This window comes from Orycteropus afer, unplaced genomic scaffold (assembly GCF_000298275.1).
Source record: "Orycteropus afer afer isolate SDZICR_OR568_19922 unplaced genomic scaffold, OryAfe1.0 scaffold00276, whole genome shotgun sequence".
Classification (NCBI taxonomy): Eukaryota; Metazoa; Chordata; class Mammalia; order Tubulidentata; family Orycteropodidae; genus Orycteropus; species Orycteropus afer.
The window spans coordinates 4,349,714-4,355,366 of NW_006921863.1; positions in this window are offsets into that span (position 1 = coordinate 4,349,714).

Sequence of the window (5,653 nt, forward strand, 5' to 3'; positions counted from 1 at the left end):
ATGTCACCACAGTAGGACAAACCGACAGACAAGTTTGTCTTGGTGCTGGAGACCTTTCGTGTCACCCCTACCTGGCTGACTCTTCCTCTGTCTGGCTTCCTGGCTTTTAATCCCCTTTCTCCTGCTCTTCTGACCTGCTACTCTGGTGTCCCTGTGTTGTCTCTACTCACCTGTCAGCCTGGGGCTCCAGGCTTTTATCCCCTTCCCTGCTCTTCTTGCCTGCTACTCTGGTGTCCCTGCATTGTCTCTCCTCGCTCACACAGGAATAGTAGCCAAAAAAGGGAAAAAGAAGAAGAAGAAGAAACAAGAAAACCTGCAATATCTGGGGATAGGGTCTAAGAGAAAAAAAGTAGAGAAGGAGAATAATGAAAGAAAAAAAAAAATGGGAAAAATGCAAAAAGAAAAACAAGGAACAGGATTAACCACAAGAAAACACCCATAAAAATATATGTATATATTTCAACCAGGAACAGGGAAAATAAAATTTCAACCAGGAACAGGGAAAGGGAAAATTGCACCTACCTCTGGGTCCATAAGGTAGGTGCAAGTGGGGGATGGCTGCACCTCCATTCACCAAGTGGGTGTGGGGTATAAGAGTAACAAGAGAAATGTTGTACCTTTTCAGTCTTGTGGGTCTGGAGTGTCCTTGGGGTTGCTAGAAAGCAGAACGTGTTCTTAAGTCCCAGGAATCTGCTAGACCGTGGTCTCTTTAAATATCCAAAATAGTCAGGATGCTTTTAAAGCTTCAAAATGGCGGCGTCCTCCAGACCAGCTAAAGTCCACAGCTCAGCCCGCCTTTCTCTTCACCTTCTCCATTTATTCCCCAGCCACCATGCACAGTCCTCCGCACAGTCTCTGGCTAGCAGGGCTGATTTTTTGGTTAATTCTTAGGACCTACCACCACTCAGGAATCTCCAAGCTGTCTTTGCCGTCAGCATCGCTCAGGATTGCTGCCAGACTGCAGCTCCGTCTGTCTCCTTTTTTGGTATTTTCACACAAATTCTTCTGCTAGTTGGGGTTGAGTCCACTTCTATATCCTTCCCTTCAAGGTTCAGGGGTTCAGGATTGTTTTCTGTGTCTGTGTTAATTGGTTTCCTTTTTCTTTGTTGAAGAGGGTCTGTGCAGTCTTTCTGCCTAGTCCACCATCTTGCCATGAATCTAGGTGGCATTCTTAACTTCCAGTTCAATGGAATCAGCATTGTGTTTCTGGTGGGAGCACTCCTTCCTCCCTTTGGAACTAACACATCTAGAACTGCAGATTATAGGGTTGTGAGGAAAGAAAAAAAAATTTTTGTGAGTCACTAGGAGTTATTGTGAATGGTGCCACTCCCATTTCCACTGCTTGATTCCTGGACCCATGAATCCTGGGTATCGGAGAAACAGAACCATATATTGCATGCTGATTTAGACCACATTACAATGCCTCCTGGAGAACATTGCTACAAACCCTGTAAGGTTTTGTCACCTACCTGGCACCATAATTGTGTTTCTGGAAGGTCATTCTACCATTCTGTCAAGCCAGTTGCTTCAAATGATGGGTAACATGATAGACTAGTGAATTCCATGAGCATAGGCCCACTGCCACACTTTATTTGATGTGATCCAAGGCAATGCTCTCAACTTGCCTGGGCCCAGTTTTGAGTGACTGGACAACTGGTGGTAGTTATTCTCCATGATGAGACTGGCATTCAACTCCATGGTGAAATCTGCCATGAGCAGCTGAGTAGCTGCTTTAGGGATGTGATCTACTTCCTGTATATAAGGAGAATCCTTGGTGATAGTCTCTACCTTATGGCATGCTTGGACCGTGCATGTAGCTGAGTCTTCATTCAGCAGCCTGCCATGCTCTGCAGATCTTGGGATTTTCAAAGGACTTGAAGCAATGGCCTACCATGTGTTTTGGTAATATCAGGACTGTGCCTTTTTACTTGTTGACCTTGAGGTTGTCTCAGCAGCCAGCAGCTGCCTGAGTGAAGAAAGCCTTTATCCTCAGTGGGCTAGGAGCAAGAGGCAGAGCTGAAGCCCAACATAGAGGGGCTTTCACACTAGCCCCTAGAACATAGCACTTTGAACTTGGACTTCTAGCCTACAAAACTTTAAGAGAATAAACTCCTATTTGTTAAAGGCATTCTATTTGTTGTATAATTCCTTTCAGAGTGACACTAGGTAACCAAAACAGATGCCATGATAGTGGATAAGGTGTTCTGTAAGCCCACAGATAGTAGTTATGATATCCACATAGAGTAAATATCTATCACAGTAAGAACAAAACATTACAGTTTCCATGATAGAAGTGGTCCAATGTCATCAACCTTCTACCAGGTTGTTGACTGATGCCTTGAGGAATGGTGCTATATTGGGGACTCAGTGTTGGTCTTTGCTGCTGGCAGATTGGACAATCAACAGTGACTGAAGTCAAATTGGTCTTGGTGGGTGGAAGTCTATGTTGCTGAGCCCGCATGTAACCTCCATTTTTGCCACCATTGCCACTTAGTTCATGAGCTTATTGGGTAATGACAGGATTAGCTGGGGAAAGTGAATGACTTTCCACAGAATGTGGATTTAAAGATTCTTAAAATCTTCCTCTTCCAAGGTCACACTTTGGTGAGTATTCACCTGATACACAAATATCTTCACTTTTTTATCTATTCAGGAAGGTCTATCCACATGCTTCTTTCCCATTTTGTCACAAATTTTTGAATCACGTTCTTTCCAAGTCCCTGAGCATTCAGCCAAACTATTGGCCATAGCCCATGAATCAATATACACTCACACAACTGGCCATTTCTCTCCCTAAGCAGGGGCACTGCTCCAAGTTCTGCCCATTGGGAGGATTTCCCTTCACCAATATCCTTCAAGGAGGTCCCAAAAAGGGTCTACAGTACTACTGCTCCCCACTTTCTAGTTGTGCCTGCATATCTTACAGAATCTTCTATAAACCCAGCAAGAATTTTCTCTCCCTTAGTCAACTGATCATAAGGAATTCCCCATGAGGCCATAGGTGCAGACTGGCAGGGTGAAGATAATGTAACAGGAGTGGAAATCATGGGCATTTGCTCCAACTTCCTCATGTAATTTACTTATGCTTTCAGGTCTTGCTTGAGCCTGATCTCATATATATCATTTCCATTTAATGATGGAGTGCTATTATATTTCTTCCTTATTTTATTATATGTGTATGTGTGTATACAGGAGCTCTGGTGGTGCAGTGCCTAAGGCATTTGACTGCTAACCAGAAGACTGGCAGTTCAAACCTACCAGCCACTCCTCAGAATGAAGACTGGGCAATCTACTTCTGTAAAGATAAGCAAACCAAACCAAACTCACTGCCATCGAGTCAGACCCTACTCATAGCAACCCCTCCTTGGGTTTCTGAGGCAAACCCAAGGAGGGGTCACTATGAGTCAGAACTGACTCAATGGCAAAGAGTTTGGTTTTGGTTTATGTGTGTATGCATGCTCAAAATAATGAGTGTTTTTTCCAACTATACTGTGAACAACTTAAAAGGGCAAAGCTGTATCTTTTATCATCTTTTCTTTCCCCCAATCATCTTAATACTCTCCTAAGCCTGCTTATGATTTTTAAAAGGATTAATTGAGATACTCTACAGGAAGTATTTTGCTGTATACCTATAATCTTTCTCTCCCAGATCTCCACTTTGTACAGTGGGAGAGCATTCACAATGTGCTCTCAGGAGTGCCATACAAATAAAATGGAATCAGGATTTCATTGCACAAGGCAGCCACCTAACTGTTCTCCTAGATATGTTACTGAGGAATAATGATTTAATCAAATACACTACTCATATCATTGGGTTTGGTCAAGTGGCACCCCTCCCAACAAAGCATGTTACTTGTATAAATCAACTAAAATAATTGTTAAGAACACATGCTACCAAGGTGGGAAAGTTGGGCCCCCAGATACCAATTAATAAGGGATGCTGTCGTGTCATCACAAGATTGTCAAAAGCGTCCCACCTCAGACCACTCCAGTGAACCCAGAAGAGTGGTGGGGGATATTTCACACTTTTGGGGAAGCTGTGATACTCGCCATCAATAGGAAACCACATGAATTTGAAGAAGTTTGCAGTTTCAAATTAGCTCACACTGCTTTTGATGACATCAAAATTTTGTGAAGCTGAGTTTTCCACAAGCACTATGACAAAAAACAAATACCACAGAAAAATCAGTGTGAAACAGGAAATGATAATGGCAACATCCAATATGATTTCAAGGTCTGAGGAGTTGTGCAGTATCCATCAGGCACATGCATTCCATCAGTAAGAAATTTTAGTTAAGAATGAAAGGTTTTTTTTTTTTTTTGCTTCCAATGCTGTATATTATCTTTTCTTATAGCTCCTAAGTTGTTAGAACATGTATTAAATTGTGTGGACATAACTACCTAATAAATGGAATTCTTGGATTGTTATTGTGGATTAAGAGTATCATAAAAAAATTACTGAGACACTGAGAGTTCCATGAACTAAGAAAGCTAGCAACACCTGGTATAATCCCTTTACATGTATTATCTTTTATAATCCTTGCAGCAAACTAATGAGTTTAGTTGCTGTTAATGTTCCTACTTTACAAACATGGGAACTGAGGTCTTGAACAGTAACAGGAATAATCTGGGATCACAAAATTACTAAGTCATTGATGCAGGGTTTAAGCTCAACATTCTGACTCTGGAGCCACTACTCTTAATCACTATGCCATACTAAAGCCAAATAGGCAGATAATTCTGTCCACATAGACATTTGAACATAGATGGCTACTTCCTCACAGAGCTGAAGCTGACTCCTAACACATAACGACCAGCATATGTTTTCCTGCCATTTTGTCACTGTACAAAATGCTCAGTCTCTCAAAGTTATTTACTGAAATAGCTGTACTTACATGCTCTAAAACTCCCAGGAACTCTGTATGTTCTCTAGATGAAAGTGTCCTTATAACCAAGCAAACAAAGAAAATTGAAGATTGTTTAAAGTAGCAGCTTGAATTCATTAACTCTCTCAAGTTGTTCAATAAATGTTATCAAGCACATAGCCCCTGCCTGAAAGAGTTTCTATGGAAATCTCAGATTAAAATAGCAAGATTTGATGAAATGTCCCAAAACTAACACCACCCACCCATCTTTGACATGCCTTTAAAACCTCAACTACACCCAAGTTAATGGACAATAGAAGCTAAAGATTGTAAAAATTTCTGGGACACTAACAGCTAAGCATTGGTCACCAACATGTGGGCATATGACTTTGAATTAAGTTTCTACCAGTCTTGGGGAGTTCTGGAAAGACACACTCAGATACAAGGACTTCTAGGTTCTTGAGATGAGTTCCTGGATAGTATAAATGCTTAAGCATTTAACTGTTAACTGGACTGTTAGGGGTTTGAATGTACCCAGAGATACCTTGGGACACAGGCCTGGTAATCTGCTTCCAAAAGGTCACAATCCTGAAAACTCTATACAGCACAGTTCTTCTCTGCACATTTGAAGTTGCCATGAGTCAGAGTACATTTGATGGTAACTGGTAGTGGTCTTGAAAGGAGTCCTTATTCTCCCTGTCTGAGACCCTGCAGGTATGAAGTTGTAATGGCCTCTAGAGGGGACAAAAGTAGCCAAAACACTATGGGAATAACCATTTCTAAACTAG